The sequence below is a fragment of the Ischnura elegans genome, chromosome 5 (genome assembly GCF_921293095.1).
Source record: "Ischnura elegans chromosome 5, ioIscEleg1.1, whole genome shotgun sequence".
NCBI lineage: Eukaryota > Metazoa > Arthropoda > Insecta > Odonata > Coenagrionidae > Ischnura > Ischnura elegans.
In genome coordinates, this window is record NC_060250.1 from 78228161 (window position 1) to 78242008 (window position 13848).

The following is a 13848-nucleotide window of genomic DNA, read 5'->3' on the forward strand; positions in this document are numbered from 1 at the left end:
CATCAATAACCATAGATACATAAGAAAATGGCGGAGCCTGTTTTCAACCCATTTCTTTACATAAACGTAGAAAAAAAGTAGACATTGTCACCGGCTTACACTAAGTAACTTATATCATGTCGTTCTTCAAAGCTTCTGCATTGTGAATCTAAAGTCAAACCTTGCACCAATTTGCAACCCCGAATTTTAAATCGTTTTTTCGAACGCACGGACGACTCCGGTTCTGGCCGGCGGCGGCGGAGAGTACGGCGACGCGGCAAGCGGGTGGATGCAATATGGTCTCATTCACTTTTATATGTGGATAACAGGTATATTAGTGACAGAAAATAATCACCAGAAAGTAAAATTTATAAATATTGCTACGAACGACTCTCATTATGCAATCGCTGGGCACTGCAAGAGGTGCACTGAAAGGTTTCCTTCTTTGAGTGCATTCCATGGAAAATGGACTTAAATCGCGTGCTTTACTAACTAATAAACTTTTCAACAATAACAGATAATATATTCCTTAAACGTGATGGAAAATGGCTCAATACAGTACTTAATTTTGCCGAAATTGGCCAAATCAAGTACTGTCTTGGTACTTGAAGAGTTCATTATTTTTATCCAGTAAGGTTATTTAATTTATATTCTTGATTTAAAGCAATTAATAACTATTCCTTATGCAGCACAATTTACATGTCGCTCTAGTTTAGCCAGTGCAGATGGACGTCAATTCATGTTTTCAGGGTTGTATCAAGAGAACGACTAGGAGGAAAACGAATGCAAAAGGAAGATTCAGTGACCATCCTCGGAGGCAAGAACTCTTGCCAAGTGGATAAAATGCAACCCCGAGTATTATGTTATGTCAGATTAAGAGGCCCTCTCACTAAGTAATTGTGTCCATGCAGTTCACAAAATTTCGGTGCAGGGGTCTTCGAAAATCTGAAATGCCAGGGATATAATATTAACCCCAGCGATGAGAGAGTGACGCGAGTATATGATTTCATTTACCCGAGTGAAATTATTGTAGCAGAGGTTATATAAGAAGTTTCCAAAAATGGTTCTGCATCTTACTGCGACTCGAATCTTAACGTACATTTCCACAGATCCAAGTTTCGCATCGCATATAAAGTGCACTTAAATTTGCAAACACGGCTTTGACAGCAGTTAGGACATGCGCAATATAATCACACGTGGGAACGAGGGCCTATGTCTCATGAATTATTGCTCGTGAGCACCTTTGTGCCTTCTTGTTTAGGTAAAAAATGCTGTTTCTTAGGCCAAGCATGAAACAGGCACGAGTATTCAAAAGTCATCACAATTATTCTAGATTTCCTCTCCAAATAATTTAATTTTCTCTCTCTCACACTGACGCTTTAAATACAATTATGGTATGCCACCAACCGTACATAAGGTCTTCATTCAAGGAGCTGACATTGCAAAAGAGTCCATTCTTAATTGCGACAACTGACAGGGGAAGCGATATAGGCACGGTATAAGGACGTAAGAAAGTTCCGTGAACGGTTGACTACAAAAATGGCACGAGTGGCCACAAATAGGGATTTATTCCGAAGACAACTCCTAATGTCATAACTGATAATGACAAAAATTACGCCAATTAAACTGGAGGAAACACACAGCTTGCCGAAAAATGTAATGGATCTGTTTTTGAAAAAGGAAAACAATGCTTTAGCTCAGACAGTGAAAGTGATAAAACTCGTCAGATAGTGAATGAAAAACAGTAACCTTTTATTGCTGACAGTGATAATTGCAGTATGTTAGTTGGGAAAAGTGTAAATTGTGCTGCTTTTGTTTATGTTATGTTTGTATGGTAAAATATTTCTGAAAAATAACCATTTTGTCAGCAGCGCAGTTTAATAAGAATAATGACGTTGATATAAAGGTAAGAGATTTAAATCAATACTTTAAATTGAGCATAAGGCATACATTAAAATAAACTGTATTTCTTAGGAAGAATACATTATTTGATGTGAGTAATATGCCTTCCGAAACTTTTAAAGCTAGTAGGAATTCAAACCAAAAACAAGTTCGAAGGGCTCGGCACTACAACAATACTGTAAAACGACCTTGGTCAGAAGGCCTTTAAATATGTATGGAGGGTTAGGAAGTGGAGGCTATGGGTCATCGAAGGCTCTTGCCTAGAAATAGAGCTTGTTTGTTAATAAAAGAGTCCGTTTCCCCACTTTAAGCACGCGATTTAAGTCCATTTTCCATGGAATGCACTCAAAGAAGGAAACCTTTCAGTGCACCTCTTGCAGTGCCCAGCGATTGCATAATGAGAGTCATTCGTAGCAATATTTATAAATTTTACTTTCTGGTGATTATTTTCTGTCACTAATATATCTGTTATCCACACATAAAAGTGAATGAGACCATATTGCATCCACCCGCTTGCCGCGTCGCCGTACTCTCCGCCGCCGCCGGCCAGAACCGGTGTCGTCCGTGCGTTCGAAAAAACTATTTAAAATTCGGGGTTGCAAATTGGTGCAAGGTTTGACCTTAGATTCACAATATAGAAGCTTTGAAGAACGACATGATATAAGTTACTTAGTGTAAGCCGGTGACAATGTCTACTTTTTTTCTACGTTTATGTAAAGAAATGGGTTGAAAACAGGCTCCGCCATTTTCTTATGTATCTATGGTTATTGATGAAACAAAATCTTTAAAAACCTTTTAAATGAAAGAATAAGAAGTGTCAATTAAGATGGTATAACAGTTTATTCGATAAAACTATTTATAAAACCACTGCACGAGGATAAAGTCGGAAATTTTCAGAAAAAATCGAGGGTGGTCGTTTTTCGCTAAATTTGCTCAACTTTGACCTCACATATATTGTTAAAGTGAAAACACAGGACCAAAATAATCTGGGTAGTTATGCACAATTTATTTGACAATGTGTATGCGAAGTTTCAATTTCCTAGCTCAAAAAAATCGATTTTGAGGTTTTGGCCAGCTTTTTTCGATTCTAGCCCACTGTGCGCCGCAGAAATTCTGCAATTGTAGCTATCAATATTTCTTTCATGCCGTTTTATTGCCTAAATATATTGAAATCTAATGTATTTCCATCGTGTAAGGTCTGATTTTTTTCCTTACCCATGAATCTGTCATAAAAAAGGCCTTCAAGCTAATGATGTGTAAGGAGCCCGTTTTCGAATGTCTATTTTTTAATTATGTTTCAATATATTAGAAATTTCTAATCATTTTCAGAAAAAAGAGTATCTGTTGTAATTGTTACAAAAAATTACGTTAGAGGCTGAGGGCCAATACCTACCCTACATAGAAACGAGTAGCCTACATCAAAATGATTAAAAGCCTAAGATAAATGAAAACCTGCTCTTTGTAAACAGTTATAGAAAATCTTGTGGATCCCTACATTCACCTCTTGTGTACAATTAATCACCCCCAGGACCTTTAATAAACAAAACTGTCGTGTCCTACATTAACCTCCACTAGGTCAATTAAAGTTAACTGGGATGAAAGGGATGGAATATTTTCGCCTAAATTGACCGCAAATTTTAATTATGTATGCAGATTTCATTAATTGACGTAACCCATTATTAAGTCAGTTTCCAGAAGTGTACATATCCCTCTGCACTGTTACACCGAACGAACTGGTCGAGCACATTAGAGCACCGCCGTCGTAAGATTAAGAGGATTAATAACATAGTAGTTGGTCGTGCAGCGCTGCTAGAGTAATTGCTTCGCTGCTGGGATAGCAGATATAGGGGGCTACAAAAGGAACAGACAAAACATAATTTGGGCTGTCGGTTACATGCGAACCTTAAACTTGCTCGTAGTATTCTAAATTGTACCCGCAAGTCCATTTTACGCATAATATTATCCATGGCATTTCATTGGCACGTCAATTATGAGAGTAAACTGCTGCATTACTTTAGATAAACTAGGAAGTATTTAATTATTCCTCAATATTAAATCATATAAGTAATTGGTAATTTACGAGGTAGTTTTGAAAAATAACCACCTTCAAATAGAGATTCAAAACTACTTATTCTATGGTGCGTTAAAATCCACAGAGAAAAATATCATTCGCCTTGACCGAAATTCCAACCCAGATCTCTCGATTTCCGAATGATTGCTTTAGCCAGTAGAGCTACCGAGGTACCTTATTGAAAAAATAAAATAAAAAACTTCTATATCTACTGCTGGCGAGATTTGACCAAACCACAAAAATGAGGGATCGTTACCTAGAGACCGCTAAGCATGTATAATCAAAAGCTTAGCCCATTATTATAAGAATATACATGTCTTATCAATAAAAAATGTGTATAATAACGTTCAAACGATACGTTGATTATATCAGATGGTGAAAAAACTATATCATGAACCTGGATGATAGGAATGTCAAACATAAGTTTACAAGAGTAAAATTAAGTAAGTAGCTTCCACTAATATTTTTCATATATTCAAATGAATGTAGATATTAGAAGAAAGAATGAATTAGATATGACATATACGAGAATGAAGAACAATTTGAGGAAAATTTAAAGTTTGCTCACCCGTCCGGCACTGAAGTTATTCAGGTAACTTTTTCTTATGCATAACCTGATATGCCATTAAAAAATAACGGGCTATATGAAATTTGCTGCCTTTACATCGTTCAAGTTCACTCAATGATCCAGTCCGAAGGTTTGTTTGGTTAGTAGGAATACAGCTCACCATGGACTTAAGAACAGAGCATTTGAATTTCGCACATTATTTTTGGGCAACGTTCACAGGCTTCACTTAGATTTGAAATGTATAACCATGGATCAATAGCAAAAGTTTCAAACCACAACACTATTCAACTTCCTCTGTTAATTACAGGTATTACTATCGTTTGAGTCACTTAGTAAATGCCATTTGTTAGTTCGTTTTCAGCAGAACCTAGGAACGCACTTCAGCTTGAAAATGCTGCTGACGTTTGCGGTTACCATGGGAGTTTCTACATGACTGTTACAAAGATATCCAAGCAACTGATGTATAAATACCAGGAGAACCTGTACGCAATGATTTTGACTGGCCTCTACGCATATGGAGTAAAGCAACGTCGGTGAGATATTAAACAAGCCACATCAAAGCATTGAAACTGTTACAGCAGTGGTATCATTAGCAGCATGCAGATAGGGCTGGAAATGTTCGGGAAAAAAATCACCCCTACCAAACACTCAACAGTTTAAGTGAGTGCTATTTATTCGTATTTTTTGAGTAGGCCAGCGAGGGCAATTCACTTTTTTATATCTTGTCGTTCAAGTGGCAACTCGAATGCGAAACCAAAATCTGTAATCTTTAGTCGAATGATCCCCTGGGGCTAAATTTATGAACAACCCGAAGTTTGAGAGGATACCAAGCAAATTCAGAAATTATTTCTATCAATAACAGAAGCGTCCTCCATCTGAGAGACAAACTTGAACGAAGAATCATCGACGGAAAATCTAAATTAGCCCTCACCCGCCTCTCCAACCGCACTTCACTCTTTGCTCCGCCTCGGCGAGGGTTCTTTAGAGACCGCCCAAGGGCGAGGATTCTCTTCTATGACATAAAATTAAGGTTTACATCACCCACTCAGTGCTTCGACAGCAAGTTTGGTCACATATTGCTATAATTTATCCACTAATTATGTTGATATTTTTAATTTCAGTTTTGTTTTGTGTATACTTCTTTATCGCAGATGTTTTGTTCTCGTTTGTTGGCGACAAAAAAATTTCATTTATGCACTAAGCAACAACACTTTCTAATGTGATGTTCTTTAAATAGAGTGTCATTCGATTTCAACCCTGTACCTCGGAGGTAAGGGGCACTATGTCTGTTTTGCTAATTCTTCGGCATAGCAGTTTGAAGAAAAAAAAATAAACCAGTAATTACGAGAAGGCTAGCTTACTATATCAATGACATTATGATATGAGAAGGTCGTAAAATTTTTACTAAACCTTCAAGTAATAGGGTAATTTCCTTCATCAAAGAAAACGAAAGGCATTGAATGCGATTCGTTACCATTAGTGTATTCATAACATAATGATTATTTGGTTTTAGAAACCTCAGTTTAGACGAATGCTAATGGTCAATTTTAACCTCACTCGAAAAAGGCCAGATTTGCGCACATGCCATGCCACTCCATTTGACGTCACAGGCACCTAGATGCTATACGAGTAGTCAGGAGTTTTACATCGTCTGAGATTAGCAATTCATGCATGAGGCACTGAGCTCAGGAAAGCATTTCTTAATAATCACTTATTAAAATTGCCTATTGTAGGAAAGTTTCCATCGTTTGATAGGGTATTAATAATAATTCTTATTTATGCCAAGCGCTACCTGCTAGCAGGGTACCCTGCTACCTGCTAGCAGCCTGCATCATAGCGGCAGTCATAGCCTCGCACCAAGGTGGCCTCACACGGCGGCAGCCTGAACTAGAATGACGTCACATGGGCTTTTCCTAGCATTCACACTTAGCCGTCGCGTTTTCGCGCGCTTGAAAGTTTTCACTTTTCTTTTAATCGCGAAAAAAAAAATTTTAAAAATAGGAAACCACCCTATTGCCGGTTAATTTTTTTTACAATCTTAAAACTGCTCTCCTGAAAAATTTGGAAAGCGGACACGGTTTCCTATACCTCCTAGGAACTTTTACTTTATTATTCATTGTTTATTATTAAATTTTAAATCATATACTTCAACCTATATAATCAATTTATTATTAATTCATTACACCAATAATTTGTGTCTTCCAGCGTGATCACAGGTTCACCTCAAGAAACTGAGAAATTAAGGCAAGTTGAATTCGGGCATTTTGGAAACTATCCCGGTATATCACCCCCAGTTCACAATTGGATTAAATCGTTTTCCATCTATCTATAAATTTCTTTTAATCCAGTTAATGAAGTAAATTTCCTCTCCCACACGTAATGAACATTCTTCCATTTTAACATCCCGAGTTAACACATATGTTATAACTTTAACATATCTTCTGTTTTCCTGAGATGCTAAGTAGAACAATAATGTCTTCCATTGTTCTGAGGACTAAATTACGAGCAAGGTTATCTTTATGCATATTTGGTAAAGGATGTGAATGTCTCATTATTTTCCCGCAAAATGCCATAATTCTAATTCGGATTCTGCTCGGATATTGCAGTAAAACTGAAGTACTGAATAATGCATATTTCCGTTCTCTGCAGAAATATCTATATGCCATCTCTATGAAGATATGAAATGCGAAAATTATCAAAGAATTTCTTGTCTCTTAGATATACGTTTGGACTGAGTATTAGATAATGTGTATGTACATCCCTTACAGAACCACGTTACCTTCAGTCACTTTTACGATCACTTCTTTAGGTAGGCCAGTTATTTTTGCACTGTTTTTGCAGTTGTTTGCTGTTTAATAATTCTACATGCCACCAGCTCTGCTTAAATGGTCAGTTAAAACGGCAGCGTATTAAACAGTATCGTTAGGCACATACGTAGTAAATGGGCTTTTCCAAGAAATCTTAATAACTGTTAATCAACATTAAACATGTTTTGGAGACCCGTAAAATCGTTGCAGGAATATCTCAGCAATAAATTCAGTGAAAGGAGATTTAAGTAGCCAATGGAAAGTATATTTATTCAACAAGGAGTCAAAACAGTCCACTCAAACCTCTCTTGCTTTCTTCAACACTGACAATTTATGGAGATTCGCAAATTAATGAAATCGTTGTAGGAATATCATGGCAACAAATAAGTGAATGAATATTTAAGTGCGAATTTAATTGATAAATAGTTAAAAAGTAGTTAAAGCAGTCCAATCAGAGCATTCTTTATCGTCTGAGTACCCCGCTCTTCAAAATAATTGCATGATCTTGACCCTCTCCGCATTCTGAATGCGCCGAGTTAACTAAGACGCATATGAAGTTAACTGAGATGCATACGATTTTGAAAACCATTAGCATCCTTATTAAGACCGGGTCCTCCATCAATGTCACCACTAAAGCAGTGTCCGCCCACCAGTATATACAACGACAACACAACAAAGCCCTGCGTTCCTCATCACACTTCGTCCCACAAGGCCGGGAAACCTTTATAAAACCCTTTTCTTGAACGCGTCGCCGCCTCTTCGTCTCAATCTCAACGGTTAATTACCCATTTGCGGCTCAATTACCCTCCCCATTAATTCTGATGCGCGGGGAATAGCAAGGGTGGGATAACCCACAGCCACTGCTGTGCCCACGCGCAACCACTTGCACCAAATTATCCACCGACGCAAGCGAAAGAAGAGTTGAGAGGTTGCCGGACGACGAGGTCATGAAATACTGAAAGAGGGTGCTGCTGATTACTCTCTTCACACCAAATAGCGTTTAATTGCTCACTAAATGGGAACGAAAATAACAAGTGTTGATGCTAAACACTGATCATGATGGATACGCTTTTTACAAGTGAATCTTACAGTAATTTTGCACGGTAAATTCTAATGCATCCATCGTAAGACTTTTTCAAATCACTATTTTAACTAAGTGTTTCAACCTGGCGCGGGGGTTGGTTTGAATAGTGATAGTGTATTGAAATTTCAATGTTTCTTTTTCTTAGGCAAAAGAAGTACTATTTTGTGTAACGTTTTTTTTTCCTTCTCTCCCAAGTGCTATGTCAGTTATTGCTGGTATCACTCCCAAGTGCAAGTGTCAGTTATTGCTGGTTGTTGATTTTAATATCAGAGTTTATTGTGAATCTATTTAAACTGCGAATACATGTTTTGTTAGGTTGAGGTTAGTTATTGATTTCCAACTTCCGGCACCAGATAGGCTATAATGGAGCTCAGCTCATACGAAGTCATTAGGGTTTTTACCACAGCCTTCTTTGTTTTGAAGCGTCCAAAGGCCCAGATTTGAACCTCCAACTTTTTGATCATCAGCCAGCAGTTATAATAGCACATGAACTACGACGCTCACATAAAAAAATTATCAGGTTTCACGAATTTCTGAATTATTCTTTGATTTTCTAGAAATGAGAAGAGGAGCTACTTCGCTTAGTTACATTGAGAAGGAATTTCATTTATAGCACGTCGGGTGTGATGATAAGCCATTATCTCATTGGTAACTTAAAGATAAGACAAATTCCGAAGCCAGATTTTTCTCCACCAAAAAATCTATAAACAAAAATAACAGCTAAATTAACTTACCTAATCCAGTAAATGAAGTAAATTTCCTTATTTGTCGGTGGAGTCAACCCGATAATCATTAAGCAAGCGGAGATGAAAATGCAAGCCAATATTACCATGCTGTTACCATGGAATCCATTTTATCATCTCATCTAGCAGATATGTTTAAAATTATGGATGCAAATACAAGTGTTTTATTAGATACTTAAAAATTAATATTGCATGTATGAACTTTTTTCACATTCCCTTAAAAAACTAGCAACTAAAAAGCAGATTTACCGAGGATTTGAGTCAAAATGTGTACTTTAAGACCAAACTTTAAGATGCAAGACGAATTTATGTATCACTGCAACATAAACTCAATCTCTACACTAGTATTTAATTTAATATGCTGGTTATCAGAATAAAAGTCCGTTATCAATCGTAAGATAACGATAACTTTAGGATGGATGGACAAAAGACGATGGGAATCATTCTTAATGGCGTAAAATTTGGATGACTCATGAGAAAAAATTCAATCCATTAGTTGACATGGAGAGAAATTAACTTTTCCGAATTTCCTGGGTTTGTGTACAACTCTGACGGAATTCCACATCATCCTGGCTTGTGAGTAACTGTCCAAATAATTTACAATACAAAAACGCAAAAATGTCCTCAAATAAATACGGAATGGCCCGTGCTTTTTTAAATAAAATATATAATGAATGTTCTAAATATTCTTCAAAAATGTACCACATTGTTGTTAAATACCAGCTTTTAAAAATTTTATCCAATATTCTCTTGTACAATGGAAGTAAAATTATGAGTAACAGTTTTGGGGGTGGCGAAAACAATAACTAATTAAAGCCTGCTGTAATCCTTCAAACAAAATTTAAATATATAACATTAAAAAACAGCCTTGAACATCTCTTGTTCTTAAGACTTAAATTTCTTCCATTAGAGCATTATTATGCATTTAAGGCATTGGAATTGTTTAATGTTACGAGTGGTAATATTCCCAAAGGCAGACAAGTTCAATTTGAGAATGGGAAACTTCCCATTAGTTAAGCCAAATTTAAATATTTAAAAACGATCATTTATATGCATGGACCCAAAGGTTTTTTATTTTTATCCCGAGAAAACAACAAAACGTAAAAATTGTAAAAATGTTATAATTCAGCTGAGTCGGGTTACTGGCTAATGAAAATGTTGTAAGATCCTTTTTTGTCAGATCAGATTTTGCTTTTACTCATGAAAAAAATTTACTCGCTCTTTTGTAGTTATAATCATATCACTAATTATTCTGATTTAAATGTTATTTATTGTCTATTTTACCCTATTTAATCTCTTTATAATATTCTCGCTCTCAATTATCACTATTGTATTAACAAAATACTGACTTAAGCGATGAATATACAACTATGAAGGTTACTTCAGTACGAATTCTTATTTGAGGCAACCCATATGTCTTATTACCTTCTTCTAACGAATTCAGTATTTGTATTGCTTTGGTGTCAGCAACAAAAACTAACTAAACTGAGGAAATGGATCATAGGCGTAATCTCCAAGCCAAAGACAAGCATAAGATGTGGTGTTCCAGAGACTAATTCAAGTGACGTAGAGCAATTTCAGGGGAGGATTACGATACGATATTAGGAAACGAACTCTCTCATTTCTATAATACGAACGAAGAACTGGAAGGCCTAAAAGGAGTCGTAGGGGAGCTGAGCAACTGAAGGCCTTCTCATTGTGAGAAACAATAGGGATAAAGGGAGAAGGAAAACTTATGGGGTAAGGGTCAAGGGAATGCTGGGATGGAGAGAGTGAGTGAGGACGGGGTCGGAATTGTTAAGGGCCTGAGGAGGTCACTTGGGGAAGAAGCAGGATCGATTCCCTACCCACAATGCCCCTCTTCACCGACCGCCCCACTGACTAACCCACAACGTGGAAGCTCATCATTCTCCCCCAAGGAATAGTGATCCAAAAGTCATCACTCATTGTTACTAAAGTACACTGTTCTTAGAGATCTCTCATTTCCGAAAACTCAAATAATTACTTCAGTAATCACACGAGTACATGTTAGCCTAAATAAATGCTAATCTACTCAAATGATCACAGTACTACTAAAATTATTGATGTGAGCAACCAGGCGGACATCACACCTATCAGGTTCTGGTTCATGGTTTTAAGTTTATACAGGATATGTAAAATGTGTTTGGCTAATTGATTGGCCATTGTCAATACGATAATCCAACCACCTCCATCTAATAATTCCTTTTTTTTACTTGATCATACTGAAAAGGAATGTGTGGAATTAATTCACCAGTGAGTATCCAAGTATCTTAGTCTTGCATCTAGCAATATCCGCACACCATATCCCGTAAAATTGTCGAAGGTAAATCATATTTAGCTCCGACGACAGTTGAATGAGTGACTAATCCTAACAAAACCGTGATGTTCTTATCTGAGAATTATTTTACTATCCGTAAGTCTAATGTAACTTAAACATAGGATTGACGCAATGGATAAAAAAATATAATTGCTATGGCCCCTCTGACCGAGCAATATACTAATATTAGTACCTCGATGAGTACACAAACCTAGGATATTTATGTAATCATCTACTAGCGAATAATATGTTATTTTCCGCCTTTTAAATAAACGCAAATAACATAAAGTATTCAAAACCTGTCCTCTCAATACATAGTAATGACTATAAATAAATTATTTTAAATTGAAAATAAATATAAAGAGTGGAAAAACGCACGCTAATCACAATCATAATATGCATATGAGGTGATGAAAGATGAGATGAGAAATATGCATATGAGATGATGAAAGAAGACTTAAACATATAAGGCTGCAAAGGTAAACATCTGGGAATTCTGATCAGTTACCTTTTTTATCATTTGTAAAATCATGGAGTACCTACTCTTTAATCAATTGGGAAATCATGCACACATATAAGACCTCGAGAAATTAATCGTTTCAATATACAAGTACCTACTCATTCGGGTTCTCACATAAAATGAGCGATTTACTTCAGCATTTATCCATCCTCCTTAAACATGACGCCCTATTCAAGACATGTCTTAAGGGGTGTCTATTTCACTGGTTATGTATGTACATGTAGTAATATTTTGGGGCAGTGGAATAAATATCTTTATCTTTATCTTTATCTTTATCTTTATCCTTGTGAAGCCTCGCTATGATGCATTTAAAAAACTAAATATTTATTTTTTTGTATCGCTGATATAGAATTTTTTGCCAAGATGATATTTGTTTTCAGAGCACTACGTGATATATAATTTTTTGCTCCTCTAGGTTATCCTTGAACATAATAAATATTCATCCATTCATTCCTCCTTAAACCCCATGCCATGCACCCTCCGAGCCTGGTCTCTCACCGCTACGCCTCCTGGGCGGATCGCCCATCCGCCTCCGCCACCCCCAATCGTCAGAGGCGCTTCTCCCCTTCGTTTCGGCCCATCGCACAATCGGTCCGATGGGCCCCATTATTTCGCACGCGGCTCCCTCGAATGAGCGAGCGTGAGATATGTTGACGTAAATAAAGGCGCGGCGGGGAAATGCTACCAATCATTACACTACGCTCAGGGGTTTTCTTGAAGCGGATCTTCCCAGCGTGGTCCTCAAAAGGTGAACGATTGAATAAGAAAACTCAAGAAAACCCATGTTGATCCTCAAAATTTTAATGTAAGTAACTAAAAATAGATATTGATCTTAGGAAAATGCTTAAAAAAGTTTTAAATGAATTTTTTTTCTGCTCTATAACAATTATAAATAAAGAAATTCTCAGACCCCTGCTGGTAAATAGGGTATCATTGAATAGACATTTTTCTGAGGAGTCAAAATATATAATTCAAAACACTCCCAGTACCCCATAAACACCATTAAATTCTAAGTAAAAGTTCTGGTTAAATATTGCTTGAAGTTACGTGACCTGAAACGCCTTCTGACGTCATCGCATGGTACACCATTCCCTTTGCTAAGATCGAAGTAAATCTTCGAGCTATTTAGTAGTTCTTTTAAAGAAAAATTGGCTTGGAAGGCACAATACTTTACCTTGGTCGACTCACTTATGGTATCTTATTTCCTGAAAAACTATGATTACTTCGTCACTACCGCGATGCGTGGAGTAGAAGCAAGTCCGTAATTATTATGCGATTGATGAAAATTATATTAATATCATTATTAAGTATTTCTTCATTTATTGCCCAGTGAGTTTTAATAGATTTATTGCTAGCTGAAAATCTATCTTATGTAACCCACCGTGCGGAACTTGGATAGTTTTCTCCAATCGGTCAGAGTTGAGAGCCAAATTATCGTTAAAAGTTATTGCAAATGTGGTTGATAGATACAATAATTAGTTTGAAGTCCTATTTAAGCTGTATTTACTCGCGTTTCTTTTTTTGAACCGAGATCCACGTCAAGAACGAGTCAAAATTTTAGGTTTTGCGTTGACATGTGTTATGGTGCAAATGTTATGGTCATCACAATAGCAGATATTGAGTTTACCCTGCCAAAAGCCTCATATTTCTAGTTAATTTCTTGCTTTCCCTCCTTTGTTAAAGCGTTATCAATATTAATTCTCATAAATAGTTACAACAAAATGCATTTATAATTATCGTCCAATTTCTTTAACATCGATTATAGGCAAGATACTCGAGCACATCGTCGTAAGCAGTATTACTTTCGTGGACAGTCCTAGCTTCTTCCATGGCTGT